This window comes from Manis pentadactyla, chromosome 9 (assembly GCF_030020395.1).
Source record: "Manis pentadactyla isolate mManPen7 chromosome 9, mManPen7.hap1, whole genome shotgun sequence".
Lineage (NCBI taxonomy): Eukaryota > Metazoa > Chordata > Mammalia > Pholidota > Manidae > Manis > Manis pentadactyla.
Genome location: NC_080027.1, coordinates 36,265,116 through 36,292,689, shown reverse-complemented (window position 1 = coordinate 36,292,689; position 27,574 = coordinate 36,265,116). Strand labels below are relative to the sequence as shown.

The 27,574-nt window shown below is 38.0% G+C and overlaps 1 protein-coding gene across 2 annotated transcripts in view; it reads right to left on the bottom strand.

Annotated features, from left to right (window-relative positions):
- GAB2 (GRB2 associated binding protein 2) overlaps positions 1-27,574 on the bottom strand; it is a 186,507-nt gene that overhangs the window by 126,030 nt on the left and 32,903 nt on the right. The gene's annotated exons all lie outside the window — the stretch shown is intronic.

Genomic DNA, 27,574 nt, shown 5'->3' with positions numbered 1-27,574 from the left:
ACCTAAGCAATGGCCTGACCTGGAACTCCTGGCCTAGTTCCCAACGTCCCTGCTGTGATTGATATCATAAGGTTGGGCTCACAGGTATGCATGGCAGTGACATTTCACATTTTTATATCCTTTTCACAGGTTATAGCTGGGCATTCTTTATATACATTATAATTCAATGTTGAAATCAAAATGCCAACATAATAGGGTAGAAAAATCTTGCCTTTGGTATTGGGCAATCATGGGCTTGAGTCTTGGTTGTATGATTTAAGCAAGTTACTTAATCTTTCTGAGACTTGTTTTCTTCATCATTTAAATAGGGATAATTACTTACCTTACAACATTTCTTTGAGAATTAAATTTCCTATATAAAACACTCAAAAGATAATTTCCACATTAACCCTTACCTCACATCATATACAAAAATTAACTTGAAATGGATCATAGATTCAAGCGTGAAAGCTAAAACTTTCAAAAGCTCCTAGAAGAAAATTAGGAGAAAAACTTTGTGACCTTGAGGCAGGTAAATAAAAACATAGTCATAAAAGAAAAATAGACAATCCAAATTCAAAGCTTCTGCTTCTCAAATTTGCACCGTTAAGAAAATGAAAAGGCAAGCCAGACTGGGAGAAAATATTTATGTATTTTCACAGACTGAAAGAAAAATTTCACATATTTCTATCTTACAAAGAGCTGGTATCTAGACTCTTAGAACTCAAGAACAAGATAAACTATATTATTTTAAAAAAGGGCAAAAGATTTTCACAGAGACTGCACAAAAGCAGCTAAACAGAAGATCAGTTAGCACATGAAAAAATGTTAAAAGATTATTAGACATTAGAGAGCAGCAAATTAAAGCCACAGGGAAATACTATTAACTGTAAACCCATTAGAATGACTAAAATGAAAAAGACTGACCACACTAAGTGTTGGTAAGGATGTAGAGTTACTGAAAATTGTACACACTGTTAGTGGGAATGTAAATGGTATGGCCAGTTTGGAAAACAGGTTGGCTGAGTCTTAAAAAAATCTAACAACAACTACCATACAACCCAGACACTTGACTTCTGGATATTAACCCAAGAGAAATGAAAACATGCTCACACAAAGACATACAAATGAATGTTCATATCAGCTTTATTTGAAATAGCCAAAAATAGAAACAATCCAAATGTCCATCAACAGGTGATATATCCATACAATGGGATATGACTCAGCAATAAAAATGATATAAGCAACAATGGACTCATCTAAAAAATCATTGAAAAAGCCAGACAAAAAGTGTACACACTGTATGACTTTATGCATATAAAATGCAAACTAATTTACAGTGACAAAGATGAGTGCTTGCCTCAGGCTGAGGACACAGAAAGGGACAGATTGCAGAAGGACAAGAGGAATCTTTTGAGGTTTATGGAAATGTTCTGTATCTTAATTGTAGTTATTTCATGGGTATAGATAACTGTCATACTCATTGAATTCAAACAGATGCAGTTCACTGTGTGTAAATTATTCCTTAAGGTTGACAAGTACAAAAGTAATTCACTGTCACTCTTGTTGCTATAGGAAAATGAAGTCAGAAAGCTACTAGTGCCCACCTCATGGTCACAGGGCAAACAGAAAGCTATAAATGATTTGCTGAGGAAAGGGGTGGTATTACAAAACATTTTAATTTTTGAGTATCAATCAGGTGTTTGTTAATGTGTGAGGCACTTTATACACATTATCTTATTAATTCTAACAAATTTGATGAGGTAGGCACTCATCTCTATTACAGCTGAGGAAACAAGCTCAGAAAGTTTAAAGGAGTCATCGAAAGCCCCCCACATGGTAAATGGTAGATTTGGATTCAAGGGTGGATCTGGAATTAAACCAGGTAAGCCTGGCTACAAAGGCAATGCTATTATTTCCTCTAGTTCTGAAGGTATCAACAGAAAGACAAAGCCCTGGTGGCCCAGAGAAGAGGGATTCCTGGAGATTTCCTTCATCAGTACTGGGAAATCCTCCCAAGGAGAGGAGTTTTAGCAGCTATTTTCAAAGGAGCCTTGGAGGGTAGGAGAGGGCTACGCCTTAGCCTGTGAGGTCAGGAAGAATCCTCTCACTGGGCTCCAGCATCTGCTGGTATTTTGTTAACTCTTGGCTCCTCCATATTCACCCACCCACTGGTTTCCCAGAGAATAAAAGCCAAAATATCTTGGCTAAACAGGCGAATGGGTCACAGATGACAGAGGTAAAAAAAAAAAATCATGAAGTTCTGTAATATGCTTCACTTTAAAAACAAAAACAAATTGCACACTTCTGTGTTCTGCATTTTCCTTATTCTCTCTGAGTTGTCCTTTTTGTGAAACATTCTGTTTTCTCTATTTTCACTCATCACAGTGGAAAAAAGTGAGGCAAATGGGTCATGCTGAAAGTTTAAATTTACAGTCTTCCTATTTCAGACCAGCTGTAGCTTCTCTTCCCTGAAGCCAGGTCAACAGATCAAGGAGAAGGTGGCTTCAGCTGCAGAAAGTGGGCCACAGAGAGAAGCCATGGGAAACCAGGACCTGGATGGGCATTTCAGGAAAGGGACCAACTGTGGGCAGAGAGTAAAGAGCCTTGGGTTCTGAAATGAACTTTGCTTAATAATCAACTTTGATACATTGGCAAGTCACCTTCCCTCTCCGAGCCTTGGAAGGAAGGCTGGATTGATCATGTTTTTCAACTTTTTATGAAAGTCCTCTGTTTATGACCTAAAATAATCTTCCCCTGAAATTTCAAGATTCTCATGCACTTCCTCTGAGAATGGCTCTGCTGCTTGTTTACTACCCAGCAACCAGGCTTTACTTTCTGAAATATGTACAATGAAAACAGGCAGCTTTTCATTTATCAGTTACATCATTGTAATACCAAATAAAAACTTTAAAGAAGTATACACAAATATACACTGAGATTCTGTCATAATCCTGTGTGTGTTACTGATTGGAGATTAAATGCCCTAAAATACAATTTGAAGTGTTTCTGCTTGTTTCTCATTCCCATTCCTGAGTCAGCCTGAACTGCAGTTTTACTAAACCTCCTTTACTCCCTCTGCACACATGTTAAGAATTCACCACGCGAACATGTGCTTTTGTGCTCATTTAACTACAGCCTCCTCCCCCAAACTACACTCTGCCAAACTGTTTCTGGTAAGCAACTTTGGAAAGTAAAAATTCCCTAGACGTTCTGGACAGGGTGTGAAAGGAAGACACACAACCCAGCAGAGGAACTGAAACATTCCCCCTTGTGTCCACTTCTGTCCTGGGGGGATGGGGGAGGGAAGTTGCGGAAGAAGCTTTTAGAGGAAACAGAGTTGCAGGACTTTTCTGGCAAACAATTGGGTACTGTATCCAGCTGTTGACTGAGGCAACTGTCCGCTCAAAACCACAGGAGAATAAGGGGGTCAGAGTTCTTGCTCCTAAAAGAGGCAAGTACTCACTTCTGCTTCCCATGTTACAGCCTGATACCTGTAGTCTAGCTTCCAGATGCAGCTCAATGCCCGTGTTGGAAGGCACCTTTCACATCATTCACCCAGTGAACTGTTTTCTTTTAAAAAAATAAGAAGTGGAACTCTGTATTTCTACATACAAAATTTTGTACAGAATCATAATATACAAAAAAACAAAAGCAGAACTGCTCTGGGGGTAAGGGACACAGGGGAAAGCCCTGCCAGTGCAGCTGCCATCATCTCATTAGGCACTTCTTCGGAGTCTCAGAGCCACAAGGAACAGTATTAGGTCTGCAGATGTGTGTTGATTTGTGTGATTCATAGGTCTACTAGATGACCATGCCCTTAATCTGATTCAGTCGGCTGGGGTGAGTGCTTTCAGCTGTTTTTCTTACATCCTCTCCTCCAATGATCTCACTCACTCCCAGTGCTTCACTTACCTACATGCAAGACTCAAAATGCACATTTTTAGACACAATCTTTCTACTTAGCAGAGTATCTGAAGCATATGATGGGAGGAGACCAGGGATCCAGGCATGTAGATAGGGATCTGGAAGTCTGGCTGTAGAATCTTAAGTGTTTGGTTCCCAAATATAGGACCAGGACAAGTTCCGAGACGGCTAGTGAGAGAAAGAGGGTAATGGCAATCCCTAAAGAATTAAAAAGGACTTGACTAAAAGGAACCAGGCAAGAATCCTTTTCAGAATTGTGAGGCAAGTCAGAGGGTGACTCTCAGGCTGACTTAATGCTGACTACCGGAGGCCTGGATCAGGTTCTTCAGTTATGCTCACCTCATCCCTGTTATAAGCAGACTGCTTCACAGAACTGTCATAAGGTATGAGAGGACAGGGCCAAATAAATCTTCACAGCTGAGCATGTCCAGGCCTCTACATGCTTAGCAAAGTGAAACCATGTGATGAGCTGAAAAGACACAGCCCAGATGTTCCTAACTTTTTTCAGGTCATTCAGTGAGACAAACACATAAGCCTATCAACCCAACAGCCATTTCTCTCTTTATCCCCATTATAGATAAAGATATTTTGTTCGGAAAATTGGTAAATCCCCTCCCCCTAAGCCCAAGGCTGAATCTCAATATCTAAAACAATCGTGTGAATCCCATTTCCCCTTTGCGAGGACCAGTCTAGAGGTAGGCATGTAACCTAGTTCTGACCAAAAAACACACAAGGCCTTTTCTGGGGAAGGAAAGTGCCTGACTTTCTTGGTGACAGGCTTGAGCCACTGAAAGAACCGTGGAACTTCTTCCTGCCTCTAACTTCGCAAAATGAACATCAGTGTCCATGTGATTTAAGTCACTGTTGCTCAGATTTTCTGTTAAGGGCAGCTCGAAGTTTTCTGACTGATCTGCTGACCCACTTGAGTTTCAGATTAAACCATGTACCCTATGTCCTATAACCTCTATCATGTGGATATATAGTATTTGGCTTTCCATTAGAAGGTTTACAGATTTCTGGTCAAGAATCCTTCCTCCAGACAAGTGGTTCTCCAAGCTACTCCCTAAATGAGCAGCATCAGTATCTCACCTGGGAACAGGTGATTATGAGTAATTAATTTCTCCAGCCCAACACCACACCTACTACATCAGAAACTCTTGAGATGAAGTCCAGCAATGTTTTACTAAGTCCTCCAGGTGACCTTATTTATGATCAAGTTTGAGGACCACTGCCCTGAGTCCAGCATTATTCAATTTCTGTGATGCTAGAAATGTTTATATCTGTGCTGTCCAGTATGGTACCCACTAGCCACATGTATTTATTGAGCACTTGTAATGTGGCTAGTGCAATCAAGAAACTGAATTTTTAATTATTTTTGTTAGAGTATCGCTGATACACAATCTTATATTGGTTTCAAATGTACAACACAGTGGTTCAACAGTTACCTATATTAAGGCCTCACCCCCTCTAGTGTGGTTACTATCTATCAATGTAGTAAAATGTTACAGAATCATTGAATATTCTCTGTGCTGTACTACTACTGTCTTGGTGACCAGCTTATAGTGTGATTGCAAATTATTGTGCCCCTTTAGCCCCTGCCCCTTCCCCCCGCACCCCAACCTAATCTCTCCCCCTTGGTAACCACTAGTCACTTCTCAGTGTCTCTGAGTCTGCTGCTGTTTTGTTCCTTGTGTTTTGCTTTGTTTTTATACTCCACAAATAAATGAAATCATATGGTATTTATCTTTCTTTGGTTTATTTCACTGAGCATAATACCCTCTAGATCCATCCATGTAGTTGCAAATGGCAGTATTTCTTTTTTTTTTAATGGCTGAATAATATTCCACTGTATGTACATCTTCTTTATCCAGTCAGCTACTGATGGACGCTTCGGTTGCTTCCATATCTTGGCTATTGTAAATAGTGCTGCGATAAACAAAGGGGTGCAAATGTCTTTTCAGATCAGGGATCTTGTTTTCTTCAGATAAATTTCTAGAAGTGGAATTGGTGGGTTGAATGGTATTTCTATTTTAACTTTTTGAGGAACCTCCATGCTGCTTTCCACAGTGGCTGCACCAACTGACATTCCCACCAACAGTGTAGGAGGGTTCCCTTTCTCCGCATCCTCACCAACATTTGTTATTTCTTGTTATGTACCTATTGGCCATCTGGGCTATCTGTATTTCTTCTTTGGAGAAATGTCTGTTTAGGTCCTCCACCCATTTTTTACTCTTTTTTTTTTTTTTGGTGTTGAGGCATATGGGCTCTTTGTGTATTTTGGATGTTAACCCCTTATTGGATGAATCATTTACAAATAGTCTCCCATAGTGTAGGGTGTTTTTTTGTTCTGTTGATGGTGTCCTTTGCTGTACATGAGTTTTTTAGTTTGATGTAGTCCCACTTATTCCCTTTTTACTGTTTCCCTTTCCTGAGATGTGTCCAGGAAAAAACTGCTCATACTTATGTTCAAGAGATTTTTGCCTATGTTTTCTTCTAAGAGTTTTATGGTTTCATGACTTAGGTTCAGGTCTTTGATCCATTTTGGGTTTACTATTGTGTATGGAGCTAGACAATAATCCAGTTTCATTCTCTTACATGTAGCTGCCCAGTTTTCCCAACACCTGTTACTGAAGAGGCTGTCTTTTCCCTGGTGTATATTTATGGCTCCTTTTAGTACACTAATTATTGTACTATATGCACGGATTTATATCTGGGATGTCTATCTGTTCCATTGATCTATGGGTCTGTTCTTGTGCCAGTACTAAACTGTTTTAATTACTTTAGTTTTGTAGTAGAACTTGAAGTCAGGGAGCGTAATCCCCTCAGCTTTGTTCTTCTTTCTCAGGATTGCTTTGGCTATTCAGGGTCTTTTGGGTTTCATATGAATTTTAGAACTATTTGTTCTAGTTCACTGAAAAATGCTGTTGGTATTTTGACAGGGATTGCACTGAATCTGTAAATTGCTTTGGGCAGGATGGCCATTTTGACACTATTAATTCTTCCTATCCATGAGCACTGGATAGATTTCCATTTATTGGTGTCTTTTAAAATTTCTCTCATGAGTGTCTTATAGTTTTCAGAGTATAGGTCTTTCACCTCCTTGGTTAGGTTTATTCCTAGGTATTTTATTCTTTTTTGATACAACTGTAAATGGAGTTGTTTTCCTGATTTCTCTTTCTTTTAGTTAATTGTTAGATTACAGGAATGCAACAGATTTCTGTGTATTTTGCATTCTGCAATTTTGCTGGAGTCTTTAGGGTTTTCTACATATATCATCATGTTATCTGCAAATAGTGACAGTTTAACTTCTTCCGTACCAATTAGGATGTCTTTTATCTCTTTGTCTTGTCTGATTGCTGTGGCTAGGACCTCCAGTATGTTGAGTAGGAGTGGTGAGAATGGACATCTTGTTTTTTTCTGATCTTAGCAGAAAAGCTTTCAGCTTCTCATGATTAACTATGATGTTGGCTGTGGGTTTGTTGTATATGACCTTTATTATGTTGAGGTATATACCCTCTCTACCCATTTTGTTGAGATATCATGAATGCAGGTTGAATTTTGCCAAATGCCTTTTCAGCATCTATTGAGATGATCATGTGGTTTCTATCCTTTTTTTTGTATGTGACGTATGATATATGATTTATGAATATTGTACCATCCTTGCATTCCTGGAATAAATCCCACTTGGTCATGATGGATGATCTTTTTTATGTATATTTGAACTTGGTTTGCTGTTATTTTGTTGAGGATTTTTGCATCTCTGTTCATCAGGGATATTGGTCTGTAATATCCTTTTTTGTGCTGTCTTTGTCTAGTTTTGGTATTAGAGTGATGCTGTCCTCAGAGAATGAGTTTGGAAGTATTCCCTCCTCTTCTACTTTTTAGAATACTTTAAGAAGGATGAGTATTAGCTCTTCTTTAAATATTTGGTAGAACTCAGCTGTGAAGCCATCTGTACCTGGACTTTTGCTTTTTTGGGAGTTTTTATATTACCAATTTCATTGGTGATAATTGTTCTCAGTTTTTCTGATTCTTCCTGGGTCAATCTTGGAAGGTTGTGTTTTTCTGGGAAGTTGTCCATTTCTTCTAGGTTGTCCAATTTACTGGCAAATAATTTTTCATAATATTCTCTAATAATTCTTTGTATTTCTATGTTATCCATTGTGATTATTCTTTGTTTCTGATTTTATGTGTGTACTCTTTTTCTTTTTTTTGATAAGTCTAGATAGGGGTTTATCTATTTTGTTTATTTTCTCAAAGAACCAGCTCCTGGTTTCATTGATTTTTTTTTCTATTGTTTTATTCTTCTCTATTTCTGCTCTTATCCTTATTATGCCCCTCCTTCTACTAACTTTAGGATACATTTGTTTTTCTTCTTCTAGTTTCTTTGATTGTTAGACTGTTTATTTGGGATTGTTCTTGTGTCTTCAGGGAGGCCTATATTGCTATGTATTTCCTTCTTAGAATTTCTTTCATGGTATCCCACAGATATTGGGCTGTTGAATTTTTGTTTTCATTTGTCTCCATGTATTGCTTGACTTCTGTTTAATTTGTTCATTGATCCATTGATTATTTAGAAGATGTTGTTTAGCTTCCATGTCTTTGTAGGATTTTTTGTTTTCTTTGTGTAATTTATTTTTAGTTTCATACCATTGTGGTCTGAGAAGCAGTTTGATACAATATCAATCTTTTTAAATTTATTGAGGCTCTTTTTGTGGCTTAGTATGTCATCTATTCTGGAGAATGGTCCATGTACTCTTGAGAAAAATATGTATCCTGCTGCTTTTGGGTGGAGTGTTCTGTAGATATTAAGTACAGTCTATGTCTTTTGATTGGTGTTCTTTTGTTCTGTTTTAATTTTGATCTAATGTATTTTTCAGTGCCTCTGTTTCCTTATTTATTTTCTGTCTGGTTAATCTATTGATATAAGTGGTGTGTTAAAGTCTCCTAAAATGGATGTGCTGCAATCTATTTCCCCCTTTAATTCCATTAATATTTGTTTTACATATTTAGGTGTCCCTATGTTGGGTGCATAGATATCTGTGATGGTTATACCCTCCCATTGGACTGACCCCTTTATCATTATGTAATGACCTTCTTTGTCTCTTGTTACTTTCTTTGTTTTGAAATACATTTTTTCTGATATAAGTACTGCTACTTCTGCTTTTTTCTCCCTATTATTTTCATGAAATATGTTTTTCTATCCATTCACTTTTAGTCTGTATATGTCTTTGGGTCTCAAATGAGTTTCTTGTAGGCAGCATATATGGGTCTGTTTCTTTATTCATTCTGCCACTCTATGTTTTTTTGATTGGTGCATTTAGTCCATTTACATTCAAGGCCATTATTGATAGATATGTACTTATTGCCATTTTATTAATTATTGTCTGGTTTTTATAGCTCCTGTTTCTTCCTCTCTTATATTCTTGTTATTTGATGGTTTTCTTTAGTGTTGTGATTAGATTTCTCTTCTTTAATTTTTCTGTGTATCTATTGCAGGCTTTAGTTTTGTGGTTACCATCAGTTCATGGATAGCTTCCTTACTATATAACAGTCTATATTAAGTTGCTGATTGCTCTATTTCAAACACAATGTAAGGGTACTTTTTTTTCTTTCTTCTTCTTCCTCCTCCACACTTTATGTATTAGATGTCATAATCTGCACTTTTTGTGTATCCCTTGACTGATTTTGTGTATAGTTTGTCTTGCTTCTTTTGTTCTGTTTTAATTTTGTACTTACTTGGCAATTAATTGGACTACTGCCATTACTGTGGGTTTATTTTTACTGGGGAAAGCCATTTAGCCTTAGGAACATTTCCATCTACAGTCGTTGCTTTCACATATCCTGTAAGGCTGGCTTAGTAGTGGTGAATTCCTTCAACTTTTGTTTATCTGGAACTTTGTTTATCTGTTTAATCCCTGCTTCAAATTTAAATGATAATCTCGCTGGCTCAAGGATTTTTGGTTGGAGGTCCTTCTGTTTCAGTAAATTAAGTATTTCATGCCACTCCCTTCTGGCTTGTAAAGTTTCTGTTGAGAAGTCTGAACTTTTAATTTTACTTAGTTTTAATTAATTAAATAATTAATTAAGCTTATTTAGTCACCTGTGGCTAGCAGCCACTGTATTGGACACTGCAGCTCTAGATAAACAAGGGATTTTACACTATTAAATCACTTGCAGTACTAAGTCATAAAACAGGCCAGTGGTTCTCAAACTTCAGTATGCATCAGTAGGGCTTGATGCAACAGAGATTGTAGGCTTCCACTCCTATAACATGATTCAGTAGGTCTGTCTTGGTGCCTGAGAATCTGCATTTCTAATAGGTTCTTATGTAATGCTGATGTTACTGACAGTACTCTGAGAACCACTGAAGCAAATGAAACTTGCTAGTGCCTTCCTATAACCTGTGTCCAAGCCACTTTTCTACAAAACCATTGTTTTCCTTTGTGTTCATCAAATTAAGAAATAGGTAAAGTTCCCTGACACTAGGCCCTGACATGTTCCCATTTTGTATGTCTCACGGTACACAGCAGCTCCATGCCTTGAGTTCAGCATGCTTGACATTACTGAAAGAACAATGGCTATCCCCCCAAAATGGTAAACTTTTGGAAGGGTTTACCATAGTTACCTCCTCATAATCATCAGGTCCAGGCAAGATGGTTTGGAGGAGGAGCACAGAAAGGTTCAGGGATCTGCCCAAGGCACTAGGTCGTAATCCTTATTTTGTGTATTTTAAAGTATTATCTCACAAGTTGTTCAGCTTTAAGCATATTTTTAAAAGAGTGTATATATATTTTAATACAGAAATGCTGAAAACTAAAATATTCAAGAGTCAAAAAGACTTTTGACACCTCAGTGGTGGTAATGAAAGGCAACAGGACTGGTAATCTGGACAGGGGGCTACGCCTTCTCAAATAACACCATGTAGGAAACCATTTTTGCGAAAGACCTGGCCTAGCCAGCAATACAGCTTTCAAACATTAATGGAAAAGGCAAGAATCAAGGACAAACACACAGGGGACTTTTCTGAAGGTCAAAAAAGCAACAATAAATACCATGCCCAGAAAAGCTTTTAAATCTGACCTTTCCCTCCGCTGAAGCCATTCGCCGTCCAGCATCTTCAATCTAATAGACTGAAGTGGGCTGAAATGGCTCTTAGGAGAGAACTGGGGCTAGTCTCTTCCTTAATGCTGCCTCTCCACCACTACTCTAACAGCAGCAGCATTACTGGTAATTATATCATTACACCATAATGGAACACATGCAGTGCAAGTCGAACAGCCCAGCAGCTCCCCAGTTGATGAGAGGAGAAAAGGACTCTCACTTCGCTGTTCAATTTTTATTAACCCTTCAGGTTCTGGCTTATTCTCAAGGGCAAGCAGTCCTTAGGACATTTCACGATCTTTAAAGCAGAGTACAATCTTAGTTGAGCAGGAGCGAGGTAAATGCATTACTGTGATGAAAATCTTCCACCAGAACAGGAATTAGGAGACTTGGGTACAGCTCTGGCTTCACGGTGGATACTTTACATGACATGGGGGAAATCATTTGCATCTTCTAGGTTTCAGTTTCCTCATCTATAAAGAACATCAATGCTCTCAGGCAGAGGATCCCAAAATGTCCCTGTAGGCAATTTGGGACTGAACAAACGATAGGAAGAATTCTCCCAGGTCTAACATTCTATTATCTAAAAAGACTCCATGAATAGGGGAGACAGGAGTGGAGTAAAATATGGAAGGCCAATTCTAAGTGGTCTTCCAACAGTAAATTAGACGAGTTTTTTTGCCTTTACTTTGATCCATGTATCAGTGTCAGATAGTCTTCATCAGTATCCACAGCAACTTGTCAAAAGACCAAGCTCAGAACTCATTAACAGAACACAGAAAGTCTCCCCAAAGAGAGAAAGGACATAGAAGTACAAGGTGTACTAGGATAGAAGTGAGGCAACTGATGTTTTAGCTGTCACAGACTCTTTCTATGATCCAGAGTCAATCACTTCACTTTGGCTTACTCATCTTTCAGACACAGTGGTGGAGGGTGGAAGGGTAAGAATCAGACCCTTTCAGCTCAAGCAGTCTACAATTTTGATATCTGTGTATGAGTTTCCAATGCTAGTACTGGATACTGGTGTGTGCAGGGGTGTGTGGAGGACAGGTCAGCAACATGCAAAGGTGGCCAAACCTGCAAGACAGACATGAGTTGTCCTATGACAGTCTAAAGGTTTTCTCATAGATAAGGGGAAAAAATTACCTAACAGACCACAAAGAAAGAAATAAAACATAAAACTATTTATTAATTGTTGTATATCTCAGAACCCTCCCTTTCTAATGCCCCAAAAGAATGTAAAAATGTAATCTCTGCAGTTGTCTTCTGGTCTTCATACAGAAGGTATCAGACTGATTTCCAGGAGTAGGTGATCTGATACTTTGAATGACCCTCCCCAAAAAAACAGTTAAAAAAGTTAAATAAAACATACCTAAAAATTAATTTTTAAAATGCATCATGTTGAGCTGTCAAAGTAAATAATCTGCATGGAACAAAAATTAAGTGAAAAGCAGATGGAAACTTTGTCTATTACCGATCAGTAATGAAAGGATAAACAAAATGTTGTTCATACATACAGTGGAATATTACTCGGCCTTGGAAAGGAATTTCTGAGGTCTGCTATGACATGGATGAACTTTGAAAATACTATTCTGAGTGAAATAAACTAGACATAAAAGCATTCATTCTCTATGATTCCACTTATATGAGGCACTTGAGTAGCCAAAATCAGAGAGACCAAAAGCAGAATGGTGGTTGCCAGGGGCTGTGTAGAGAGCAATGGGGAGTTACTGTTTAATGGATATAGAATTTCAGTTTGAGAAGATGAAAAGTTCTTGAGGTGGATGGTGGTGATGGTTACACAACCATATGAATATACCTAATGCCACTTGATTGTATACTTAAAGATGATTTAAATAGTAAATTTTATGTTATATATATTTTGCAACACAATAAATTAAAATTAAATGGCAGCAGAAATCCTGGAAAGAAAGAACAGTAAAGTCAGCTTTTGCCCTGTGGCTACATAACAAACACCAATGACCACTGAGATAACTGAGGTTTGGACAACAGAAGGTAAAGTTTAGGGCCCACCCTGGGTGGACAGTCTTAGATGAAACCCCTTTATAAACTTGGGATACCAATGACTAAATCTTCACTGTAGATATAAACTGTAAGTAAATTTATAGCACTTGCTGAAAGTAACCACAGGAGAGAAGGAGAAATGTCTCACCTAAGAATCCATAATCAAAAGTGGGCTCTAGTGTAGGCTGACCAAATCCATGCAACCTCATGTGAAGATCTAAGTCCAGTTGGTAATGTTGTCAGGTTCTTGGCAGAAGAAATTCTTCATCCTTTCTGGCAGAATAAAAGCTTATACCAGGTCTCAAATAATTTCCACAGATTAAGTCCTAAAGAAAGTTAGATTCTAAAAACAAAACCAGAAACAGACACCCAGAAATAAGCCACAGCCAGGAAAAGTAGACAGGAAAATCAGATCCTCAAATTTCAGACACTGGAATTAAAGACATAATATAAAATATCTGTGGTTGATTATTATATTTTAATATTTAAAATAGAGGCTTGAGAAAATTAACAAGAGACTATAAAAACAAGTGCATTTGAAAACAAATCAAACAGAACTTCCAGAAATGAAAACTATAATTGAAATTAAGAAGTCAATGTCTAGGTTAAACAGATTAGGTACAGTTAAATAGTCAGTGAACAGGAAGAGCAATCCCATAGAATTCCATAGAATGTGACCAAGAAATAAAGATATAAAAACATGTGAGTTTAAGAGACATGAATGATAGAGTAAGAGGGTCTAACATACATCTAATTTTTAATTGAAGTTCAAGAATAAGATTAGAGAAGATGGAGAAAGGCACTATTCAAACAGCTAATGGCTGAGAATTTTTCTAGAATCATTTCTAGAACACCAAACCTTACATCCAGGAAGCTCAACAAATGTCAAACAAGATAAATGGAAAATAAAATGACACACTGTAATTAAGTGTTGTTATTTAACAACACCAAAGACACAAAAAAAGAAGATATTAAATGAAAAGCAGAGAGATCACCTTCAAAAGATAGGCTTTAGATATCAGGTGACTTCTCAACAGCAACTGAAAGATCTAGAAGACCATAGAATAACATTTTCAATGTGCTAAGAAAAAATAACTGTTAAGAGAATAAGAAGACAAGCCACAGACTGGGAGAAAATATTTGCAAAATACACATTTGATAAAGGACTATTATCCAAAATATACAAAGAACTCTTAAAACTCAACAAGAAAATTAACAACACATTAAAAAAAATGGGCCAAAGACCTTAACAGATACCTCAACAAAGAAGAGATATGAATGAAAAATAAGCATATGAAAAGATCCATATTATATATTATCAGAGAAACACAAATTAAAACAACCAGATACCACTACATACCTACTACAATGGCCAAAATCCAAAACACTGACAACACTTAATGCTGGTGAGGTGGTGGTGCTAACAGGAGCTTTCATTCATTGCTGGTGGGAATGCAAAGTGGTACAACTGTTTTGGAAAACAGTTTGTTGGTTTCTTACAAAACTAAACATACTTTTAGTATATGACCCAGCAATTGCATTTCTTGGTATTACCCAAAGGAGCTGAAAACTTGTGACCACATAAAAATTTGCACACTGATGTTTATAGCAACTTTATTTATAATTGCCAAAACATGGAAGCAAAGATGTCCTTTAGTAGGTGAATGGATAAACTGTGGTATATTCAGAAAATGAAATATTCAGAACGAAAAAGATATGAACTATTACCAACACTAGAGGAAATGATAATTATGTGACACTATAGAGGTGTTAGTCAACACTACTATGACCATTATATTGCAAACAATGTATCAAATCAATATGCTTACACCTTAAATGTTCACAATCTTTGGGTGGTTATGATATGTCAATGTATGTTCATCAGTTTTAACAAATGTACCACTCCGGTGGAGGATACTGATGATGGGAGAGGCAATGGCATGTGTAGGGGCAGTGGGCATATGGTAAATCTACCCTCCCTTCAATTTTGCAGTGAACCTAAAACTGCTCTAAAAATTAAAATCATAAAAATATTAATTGTCAATGCACAAGTCTATAGCCAATGAAACTTTTTCAACAACAAAAGCAGAAATAAAGTTATTTTCAGACAAGAACTGGTAAAATGTCAAAAACCCTCACTAAAGGCAATTCTAAAGGATCTACTTTAGGAAGAAAAATGATCCCAGATGGAAGGCCTGACAAGGGGAAACAAAGATGAGCAAAAACATTGATAAATATGTGGGAAATATGAACACTGCCAGTGTAAAACAAGAGTACCGCTTCATTTGGGTGGCTAGAAATAACTAAAATGTTGGACAATGACATAAATTGGGAGGATGGATCTGAGTTTAAGTATTCTATAATTCTTACATAATTCAGAAGGAGGGTGTAGTGTGTTGAATGGTGGCTCCCCCCACAAAAGATGTCCACATTCTAATTTGCAGACCCTGTGAATATTATCTTGGATGGCAAACGACGTGATTAAGTTAAAGATCTTGAGAGAAGGCATTTATCCTGGATAATCCCAGTGGGCCCTAAATGCAATTACATGTATCCTTTCAAAGGAGAGACAGAGGGAGAACAGACACAGACAGAGAGAAGACCCAGGAGAGGAGGAGACAGTGTGACTGTGGAGGCAGAAACTGGAATAATAGAGCCACAAGCCAAAGAACAACAGAAGATACCAGAACCTGGAAGAGGCCCAGTAAAGATTGTGCCTTGGAGTCTTCAGAGGGAGCACAGCCGTATGATACAGCCCTACTATCTTCTGTACCGAGCAGTCATAAAAATATTACTTTAGGTCAAATTAAAATATTTGTGCTAATAAAGAGCTTGATTCTTTCTAAGGGGACTTTTATAACTAATCTGAACTCAGTAAAAATACCAAAATTTTTAATAGCAAAGGTAACTGTAAGGTTCATAGAGGAAAATAAACAAGAATAGCAATAGGGGGACGTAGGCAACAAATGATAAAAACATAATATAAATCCTCATTAATTAAAACAAAGTGTGTTGCCATAGACAGATCATTTGAATTTAATACTTCGTTAAGTCCAGGAGTACTAATATATTAAATACTTAGGTTAGAGGTGGCATCTCAAATAGCAGGGAAAAGATCCGAGATGGCATTTGAGATTTAAGTGACATTGTGACAAAGTTGAATCTATCTCACTAAGTACAGATCAGGATAAACTCCAAATTAAGCAGAGATTTAAATATTACATAAAATGAAACTGTAAGAGTAATAGAATAAAAGGTAGTACATTTCTTTTATAACTTCTTAGTGGGAAAAGCTATTACATGTTGTGTAGAAGCCACAAAAAAGAAAAGATCATTAGAGTGACTACACAAAAATCTACAATCCTGCATGGCAACACAAATAAACAAGTGCACAAGCACACTCACACACCCCTATAGGCAAAGTAAGAAAACAAATAATAAACTGGGTTTATTAGTCATAAAAATTGTGTTAAAATTTACAATTCCTGGAACAACCTAAGACAGGCACAGTCACAGGGGGGCCATCAGGTGATAAATTGGGGATCAACAGAGGTGAGGCTTAGAACCTCACCCCCCCTGTTTTGAGAGAAATCTTCTGCATACGTGGATGTTTTATTGCCCTGGTCTAGCTTGGATTAACACATAGTCTACAGGCACACACCTGATCATCTACATTTGCTCTCTTACAACACTAAACTATGTTTTCTACCTTTATCTTGTATCTACCTACCACTTCAGCATTTTATTAAAAAAAAATAATAATAATAATAATAAAGGGAGAAATGTGGGATCCATATAAATCAAGTATAAAAATCAAACGAATATTCATATTTGACCTGATTGTTTATAGTTCATAATGCGTGATCAAAACCGGAAGTTTCTGTGATGACTGCCCTTGTACTGTTCACCATGTAAGAACTTATTCACTATGTAAGAATTTGTTCACCATGTAAGAACTTGTTCATTATGCTTCAGAAGATTGGAGACTGACAAGAATTAGGTTTGGGGTGGATTAATGATTGTGCATTGAGCATTGAGTTCCCTATACAGAATTCTATTGTTGTTAACAACCATTTGACCAATAAATATGAGAGATGCCCTCTCAAAAAAAAAAAAATTTACAATTCCTATTATACCAGACTGATCTCTTAAATGAAGAGCTCCTACAAATCAGTAAGACCAGCAACCCTGTAGAAAAAGGAGCAAAGTGTATGAATAGATTGTTCCAATAAACACAAATATTTTTAAATATGTTAAAAGATGATTAATGCTGACTTAGAAAAGGAATGCAAATTAAAACTACACTGAAACACTATTTTCCACCCATTAGGCTGCTAAAGATCCAGAAGTTTGATAACTATGTGAGCAAGACTGTGGGAAAACAGTTGTTTTCATATTTCATATATTGCTGGTAGGAATGTAAATAGTTATAAACTCTGCAAGGTAATATGGCAAAACTACATATATCAAAATTATAATAATGTATATCCTTTAACCAAGCAATTCCTTTTTAGAAATTTATCCCAGAGACAAACTAATACATGTGCACAACGCCCTATGTACATTTTGCAGATTTATTTAAGAGTAAGACTGAAAACAATGTAAAGCCATATTTAGTGATGGTTCCATCAATTGATGGAACACCATGTGGCTGTTTAAGAAAAAAAGGAGTGGAGAAGGAAACTGTTCATGTATCAATATGGAAAGAGATCAAGATAAATTATTAAGTGAAAAAAGCTAAATATAGAGAAAGTTGTGCTTTGTGGTACCATTTGCATGCAATGAAACAAATGAGCTGGATTTAAAAAGCTTATCTGGTTTAAAAAGCTACAAACAGTTAAACAGAGTATCTTTATATTTGTATCTATGCTTATGGTCTGCATTGGAACATATAAACTAATATATATTATAGACATAGATGCACTGGGAGACTGGAATAAAGCAGATGGGGCAGAAGGACAGAAGGAAGACTGTTCACAGTATACTTTTCAAATATTTGATATTGAAACCATGTGAATATATTAACCATTACATTTCAAATGTTTAATAAGCATGCATAATAGGAAATCTAGGAGAAATTCTAACAAAGCAGAGTATAACCTCTGAATTAGTAGAGGAGTAAAAATAAAGTGAGAAAAAGGAAAAAAAAACACTCAATCCAAAAGAATACACAGAAAGCACAACACTAGATGGTTGAAATAGACCTAAATATTTCCATATTCACAATAAATATGTTAGTTAAGTTCACCATTAAAAGATAAAGATCAGCTCACTTGGTATTAACCATAATAAACACAAATTACTTAAATTCCTCAGTTAAAAGACAGATTTTCAGACTAAACAAAATACAATCCAGCTACATATTATTCTTAAAAGATAAACCTAAAGTATAAGAGCACAGGTAGGTTTAAAGTCAAAGGACAGAAAAAATTATAAAAGGCATATATATTATTCACAAGAATGCTGCTCTACCTATATGACTATCAGGCAAAGAGATATCAAGGCGAAAGGTCACCTTACAAAGACAAGGGGCTCAAAGGTCCAGGAATATACATAATCTAAAATAGGGCCTCAAATATATTAAGCAATAATGACTATCACTGCAAGTAGTAACTGACAAGTCCATTATCATGATGGGAGATTTAAACAACTTAGTAATTCATGTGAAAAGGGTAAGGCTCCATTTACCTCCTCAAATTAACCTGCTTTGGAACTGCTAGATCACCATGTCAGAAACAGGGCTTCTCACTTAATTCTTGAGAAAATAAGTGGCTGGAGAGACATGCTTCCTGTCTGGTTTTGGTGACCAATATTCAAACACTGAAAATGGGAAGTTACACACTACACACACAGCAACCATATAGCTAGACACTAACACTAATGGTTTTGTCAGCAATTCTATGTGCTTATGCTTCAAATTCTTAATATCAAAGATCCTCAAGGGAAGACAGTACTCTCTTACACATATTTGTATCTATCCCAGCACCTACCACATACCTGGTATATAAATATTCAGTAAGTATCTTATTGAATCATCTATTACATACCTCTTTTAAAAATACTTATTCATTCCAACATTTATGAAGCACCTATTATGTGCCAGACACTATGTTATGCACTGAGACGACACAGATGAATAAAAAGTGTATGTTCTCCAGATGAAATTTTTTAAAAAAGCTATAAACAGAAGTTTGAGTGGAGAGGTAGGTGTAAGAGCCTAAAGGAAGTACATGGAGATCTGAGGGACAGTTCTCAACCATTTAACACGTACTTATAAGCACACACTCTATCCCAGAATCAGCAGGTCTGAGGGCAGGGGCATTTAAGTCTTACCAAATAGATGCAGGGGTTAAGTCAGGCACAGGATATTCATAGCAATGAGAAAGAATACAAACATGAAGTTCAGGAGAAAATGATTTGCTTAAACAGCTTGGGTGAATACTACAATCCACATTTCTAATGTCTTTTCCACATCCTTTCTTGACGACCCTTCCCCCCAGGACCTTTATTTACTCCAATACAGATCCCTGTCTAGATTGATGGCTTTTGACCCTGATCCAACAAGAAATTCTATTAAAATTGCATCATGGTACCCATAAATTTAACTTAAAGTTTCATGAGATACCCTTACTGGATTCAATGCTTGCTACTCTTCATTCTATTTCATTTTTAAAATGCTGCTCACCACTCACTACCACTGACTTTACCACTCACTAATAGCTCTCAAGCCCATTTTGTGAAATGCTAGTGTTTGTGTGCTTCATAATGTGCTTCTTTCTGTTGCTTCTCCCAACTGGAATTCTGCTTCTAGCTCCTCACTTGACAGCCCAGGAAAAGCCCCTTCCAATATTACTGAGCAACTATTATGTATAGAGGAAAAACTGCTAGCCTCGAGTTTGCTGTATATGGCTAAGTTCTCTAAAGAGCATAAACCCAAGTATATTATCAAACATTCCTGGGAGACTTTTCCCAAACTATACATATTTACTATGTGTCCATTGTATCTCCTGAGATAGATACAGAGTGAGATTTGGATATGTGAATATTGGGGAAAAAACCTGGTGACAGGGACTTGTTTGTGTGTGTTACCTTCCACTCTTACAAAACAAATATTTGTTTGGGATAGGGAATTTAGCAAAAGAGTAGACACAGATGTAGATAAAATGAAGGTTTCTGTGGCCAGGATTCTCACCTGGCCCTGGTTGGCTAGCTCACTACACACGTGTGGGCAATATGTTGCTATTGACTCTATATAAAGAGCTCCTCCCAGTGTTCTCCGTGACATGGTGGCAGGGCTGTAAGGCTGCAGGAGAGCAGAGCAGAGGCTGGAGTGGTGGGAGCGCTGAGGACAGAGGGTCAGAGGACTGGTGTGCTGGTAGAGAGGCCCAGAGGCAGAGACCAGCTTGCTACGTGCAGACTTGCTCTGAGTGAACAGGATTTTAGTGATTGACCTGCCACCGTGGAAATAAAGTTGGGGATAATCCTTTCACCCCAAGAACATTCTACTGTCATTTCTTTGGTCACATTGAATCCATAGTGAACTTGCCCAGGGCTTAAACCCATTGGCAAGACAACAGACAAGAAAAATGAAACCTCAGATAAGTGAGGAACGTTCCAGTGGCCCAAAAGCCACTAACAGGGCAAGGAGTAGAATCCAACTCATCTGATTGCCAGTCCTTTTCAGAAAGTTCCCAGTAGGAGAATGAAGTCTATCTGTATTCCTTCTCCTTTTGCACTGACCTTTTCTTTATCAGAATTTCCCAAGGGGCCTTGGCTTACTAAGTGCTAATTAGATTTCCTCCACCTGCTCTGGGATTTAGAGGGCAGTGCTAATGCAGTGCCCTCCCCGGCTAACAAAGCCACTGGTATTCCTGGTATGCAGGGTCTGGCCTCCCATTCTTTAGTCAACAGCAATTAAAGGGCTCCTATCCAAAACCCTAAGGGAAGACAGAAAAGGCGGCATATTCCTTGATCCAAAAAGTGAAGCAGAGCCACTGACTGGGATTGATTGTTACTGAAGAGCTGGGAGGAAACGGGAAAAATCTGGGAGGTAGGAATGGAATCTGGGTGAGGCAAGCAAACTAATGACTTCTCATCACCCTTCTCCCCCCTGCTAAGGAATGTCACCACCATCCAGACCGATGGGATAAAGCCGTGGAGAGGGAAGAGCCACCATCCAAGAATAAGCTATCAAGGAAGACGTCCCTTTCTCTTGTTTCCAGACACAGGTCCCGTGATGGCTCAGCCAGGAATGACAAGTCCTCCATGCATCTACCCTCCTCTACCTAGGCGTCACAGTTTAGTGAATGTTTAGCCACTAAACTGGCAAAGTGCTGCATGAATGTTCAGTTATTAACTGCCATGTGACTTCACACCAGTCAGTTCGTCTGGCTTTGATTTTCTCATGTGCAGCTCTCAGAGCTGACTTCAAGATCAAATGAGCCCGTGAATATAAAAATGTTTTATAAACTATAAAGTGATATAAAAGCTGTAATACAACTCCTAATACAAATTCAATTAAATTCAAACATTTATTGAGTCACTACAGAGCTGGTGAACAAAGTTGTAACATTAGCTGTTAGATACATAAAATACACCAAACAGAATTCTTACATATGTGTAAACCACAGGCTAGTGCAGGAGATCAGATCTCCAATAGTATGTAAGTACTGTGAGTGTGCACAAAGAGAGGAGGGGGAGCAATTTATCCTGCTACTAACATAGGGGTTAGGTTTTTAAAAAGCCTTCTTCAATCTTGATGGTGAACAGAAATATAGTTGGGGGTGAGAGTATGGTGAAAATACAGCTGTAGGAGAAACTCCAACGGGCCATCTCACGATCCCTCCTCACGGCATACTAAGTGTGACTGGACTTGAGGAGCGGCAAACAGTTACAGCTAAGGAAGCCTAGGCAAGATCAAGGAGGCGAAGGCCCCTAGCCTGAAGTTTGAAGTTTCACCTCCTTTAGAAAATATCCTAAAATACTTCAGTTCTTAATATTCCCATTTCTCACAGCACTTATTGGCTACACTGATATGTTGACACTTGCTCAGGTGCTTCCTTGCTAAGAATGGCAAGACCTCTTTCTTCAACCAGAAAGGCCATAAAACAGAAACAGTATAAAAGCAGCTGCACTGCTGGTTTGTCTTGGTCAATCTCGTTAATATGATTAATTCCCATATGCTCCATAACAGGCTTGCTAATCACAGAAGATATTCAGAAAAATTCTGTCACCTCAAATTCTCAAAGCAAGAATTTTATGATTAGTCTAGGTAAAAAAATGACCTTAAAAAAGTATATGAGGAAAAGAAAAACCCAGTCAGTCCTCCTTTATTTCTCATAACTCTTTCAAAAGTAATTTGACAATGTCTATCAAAATTTAAATGTACATTCTCTTTGACCAAGAAATTCTACTAGAAATTGATTCTATAGCTATGTCATGTTTGCTCAGAAGTCACTGAAATATGGTAGTGAACATTAAAAAGCATGCTACATTCTAAAATAAATGCATGCAAATTGCTATACACGTACTCACAGAGTAAGAAAATATTTTAATAAAAATTGGAACAAAGCATAATGTTAAGCAAGAATTTCACTATTTGTATATAGCAAGTTAAGAAACAATGGGCTCTAATAGAAGCTGGTATTTCAATGACTATGACTGCATACTATATAAAGAACTATATTAGTATGAGAACAAATTTTAAAAAAAGAAAAAAGAAATTGTATACATTTTTATCTTCAACGCCAGACCCCGGAAAATCATCTTCAAAGTCAGGTCAAATCAACCCAGGGCCAGGAAAACTCACGATCCCTGTTGGTCTTCAGCTGATTCTCTTAATCCCTGGCACTCACTGCACTAGAAAACTTAGTCACTCCGGCCTTCAAAATAGGATTCAGCTGTCTTTCAACTGGTTTGGTTTGTAGTGTATATGAACTTAATGATAAATCAGTGCCTCTGCTACTTTTGAGCCATGACTTTCACAGCAAAATTTAAATCTAGAAGGTAATGGAATAACCAGAATGTACCTCTATTCAGCTGTGTGGCCTATGGCTTCTTTTAGTCACTAAAACTCTAGGATGTGAAACTTGTGTCTCTGTCCCCTTTTGTGCTCCCATTCTTCTCAGAAGAATCGTATCAGGGCAGATCATCTTGCTGTTAAACAAACACCTTTTGCTTTGGCCCAGAGACTTTCATCTGCAAAACAGATGCATTTGATACAAGGTATTATCTGGATAAAGTTTTGGGGTTGGCGGAGAAACGTCTTAAATGCCAGTAAATTATGGAAATAACAAAGGTATTCATACTTACACAATACTATATACCATTGTTGTGAAATCTGAGATTCGTGAGAACTGCATAGAATGTTATTTGCCTAATGGTTATTCTCAGATGATGAGATCTGGGGTGAATTTTTGCTTTCTTCTTTGAATATTTCAGCATTTTTTGGTTTATAATGAGCGTGTATTATTTTAATGAAGTGATAATCATTTCTTTAAAAAATAAAAATGCAATTGCTCTGTACATTCTAATACAGAACTATCTCCAAGGTTTATTTGATCTCATAGGGCTGTGGTGCACATTAATCATAAGGACTTAGAACAAGCAGCCAACACTAAGCATTCAAATATCACCTATTATTACACTGTTAAGTGAAAAATAACAAGATACAAAACAGGGAAAACTGGGCAAGGATCTGGGTGGGAAAGATACTTATTTTTGAATACCACCCTGCCCAGGTTGCCTAGAAAACAGAGGCTGGGGCAAAACTTCCCAGTTTTATCAGGTATTGAGGGGAGGGGGGGAAGACTGGTGAGGCAGGGTAGGAAGGAAAGCGAATACATGGCTGTGCATTAACAAACTGGCTACAGCTCAACATGAAAACATAGCCAACTGCAAGAACATTCAGAATGTTTCAGGATAGACTATATAGAATTACTATACCTAAGAAAAGCATATGTGAGGGATGAGGGTGGGTCGGGGAGAAAGGCAGACAGCAAGCTATTTCTCTGCTTCTGTCTTCACTTCCCCAGCTTGTAAAGGCATGGGTCAGAGGTATTAACTACCCCACCTCCCCACATCACTGGGGAAGAACACACCCTGTACCTGAATCTGGAAGAGGCAGGAGGAGCTAGAGCCTTCCTGGGTCTGATCAGGTGGAGCTTAGAGCTGCTGTGACTCTCTCCACAGTGGGCACAACCCAGACCACACCAGAGCCCAGCCCTCACTAGAGAGAGGCCTCAGCAGCCAGCAGTGTTAGGAAATGAGGTGAAAGCAGCAGCAGCAGCTAAAACTGGCCATTGAGGGAGCCTACTAGGGACTGGAGGGCAGAAAGAACCAAGAGAATCTAGGTAGATAAATGAACCGAGTCCCTTTCAACACGTATGTATAGAATGGTACTTTCATCACCATAATATATATGTTCTATATATATAGAACTTATTATAACTTCATTTTGCCCAGCAGTATTTGTATGTATCATAACTTGCTACACTGGGATCTTCTTGAGGAGAGGGTTATTATCTGATTCTTTCATGTCCCCTTTTGGTGCCCAGCACAGCTTACGGTCACAGCTGAGGCTGAGAACATATTTGCTCAATGAACCAGAACTCCAAACACCAATCCCTTGGGGAGGTATCTTTTCATATGACTATTAGTAAAGTCTCATAAAGGACCCACGAGACTTCCTGAACGTAGTCTGACATCTGTTGAGGCCAGAAAGGTAGAAAAAAAAAAAATCAAAGACTTTGAAGCTGGACAGTTTTGCATTCCAATCCTAGTTCCATCCCTTGATACAAGGATGACATTTGGGCAAGTGACACAAACCCTCTAAACTTTAGTTCCCTTACATATGAAATGGGGATCCTACTCTATTCTAGAGGCTAGTGCAAGGACTGAAGTTAGATAACATAAACTATGACGGGCATGGTATTAATCCATGCCACAGGGAACTCTTATTCCCCTCCACTCTTACCCTGGCCAAGGCTGTTCAGTCCCACAGCTCCTGCGATTCAAAAGGTCTCGTTTTCTGAATCTCTAATGGTACTTTTCTGCAGGAGGGAGACCCTGTGAACCCAGGAAAGGGAGTGGTTTATGAAGCCATATTAATGGCACAGGTTTTCCACTGGCATGGAAGATTCTCTTGCTCATGAGAGGTACACACACAACCTGGGTGGCTCCAAGGGGAGGACACTCACAGGAGGAGGCCTGTAAGCAGTGCCCTTTGACTTGCTTCTTCCTTCTTCTCAAAGAACTTACAGCCAGAGAGACCAAATGACCCATTCTCCTGTCTAGGAAGAAGAAACTACTTTGAAACACTACTAGGATACTTCCAGAATACTCATTCCCTTCATTGCTAGTGTTGTTGTTAAAGATTATGTAGACAGCCGAAACAGAACAGGTTCAGCAATAGTTTACTCTGTGTTTTGGAACTTTGGGAACATGTTGATTTTTGGAGCACCAGTGTTATTTCTGCATTCCAGACAGCAGCAGAATTCGGGAAAAGAGCTTTCTCAGCTGATTAAGGATGAAAGCCACCAGCAGCAAAGACAGAAGGAGCCTAGCTAGGTCCACGAAGATTCCACGGGTCCTTTATACCAACCTGGATTTCAATCTCTGAATTTCTTTTACATGAGAGAGTGACCTTGTACATTTAAGCCATTATAGCTGGGTTTCTATTACTAGCAAAAACACTACTCTAACTTACAGAATGGTGGTCCATAATGTGGTAACATATACATAGGAAAATCACTAGTTATGGGTGATTTGGGCAAGTCTTTGGCTAATGTTCCAAGTTGTAACAGAAAGGCTTTTGTGTGCGTGTGGCACGTGTGCCTGTGTGTGTGTGTGTCTGTGTGTGTATCTGTAGTGGTGGTGGGAGGATCAGGAAAGAAAAGAGATTTCTGATATGAATAAAAGGTACCTGCTTTTATTCTGTTTTCATTCAACACATTTTTACTGAATGTCAGCTGTATGCCAAACTTTGTATAAAATACCACCCTCTGTAAGTTGACAGAGTGCTTTCACATTAGCCTCTTTCAGCTCCTACTCTCCTACCTTTGTGTTAGATCTGCCAGGGGTATCCACTAGAGGTGCTGAGAAATTAAGAGCTTCTGTGACTGCTGTTAAAGATGTGCACTGTAGCTGCATCCACAGAGGCAATAAAGATATCCAAGTCCTAGACAATAGTGTAAAAAATAAGTATTTCATATAAATTTGACCAGCCACTTATTGTTCGATGGTGAGTATTTAAAGGCTGGTGTTATTTTTTAGGCCCACTCTACTTCTCTAAAACGTTTCTTTCAGAAAAACTCTTAAAAAGAATGTGGTAATTTCTCACTTACCAGTTACTTGCAGAGAGAAAAACTGTTAACCAAGGATAAAAAGTCAGCTGAAGTGGAGACACATGGAATGTGTAACTTGAATAAACCCAGCCATCAAAGGGCCTTAGTCCTGGGCAGAATGGCATTTAAAGACATTCCAGCAACCAAAGGTAGAAAAAGAGTAATTCCAGCCTTTACTTACATTGCTCCATGGTACCAAAAGGAATTAAAACTTATGATCCACACTTGTTATCTTCTCCTCACCAGTTACAAGTTATTCAAGGGTCTCTCACTCACCAACTTACCCCACACTCAACCTTCGAAACACAGTTGTTAATTTCCACTCTCCTCTCTTCTTCATCTTTCAGTTCTCCATTAGGGAGGTTCAGTATGTCTTCCTGATTTGTACATTTTCCCTCTATTCAGCCTATTAGCACAGAGGAGTCCTGGGAGAAGTTCCAGAAAGCATGTCTGCCTGCCTAAGAAGTCAGGGAAAAAGTAGGGCGGAAACTGAATAGCGATGTGAATAACCTTTCTCAAGCCAGATCTAAAGCTGCCAGGTGGTTGTAATCAAAATCCCTCTAACCAAATAAGGGAGTCCAAGTCATAAAACAAAAAAGGTCAAAGGTTCTAAATGTGGAGATAAAAGTCCTTTAATATATTGAAGGGGCCCAAGACAAGGAAAACTTCCAAAACTTAGGCAAATATTTAAGAATACATATAAATTGCTTAGAATAGTCCCTGGCATGGTACTCAATGACTACATAGCTGTTATTACTATTATTATTGACCAGACCCTCTCCATCCCCAGATTCTTTGTTGTTAGATTAGGTATACATACCTCTGTAACAGAATTTACTATGTTGTGTAGTAGTTTAATTTAGGGAGAGAAGCTGATTTAACAGCTCCCCTGAGGCAAGGTTCTTTTTATGCATCTTTTTTACTCCAGCCTAGCACAGTGCCTGACACACAGTTGGTATCAACACATCCTTGTTGAAGGGCCTTCATTTGTTAAGTGAAACATTCCAGTCCCACTTTACCTTCCATGGGACTCCCTGGCAAGGATTTGATATGTCAGAAGGCTTGATTGAACTAATACTATATTATAACACACAATTAACAGATCAACGTTAGTCACAATAAGTGACTTAAAAAGTCAAGTTGATCCAAATTTAGTTTGTAATTCAGAAATAGCAATTCCTCAATAAAGATCTTGC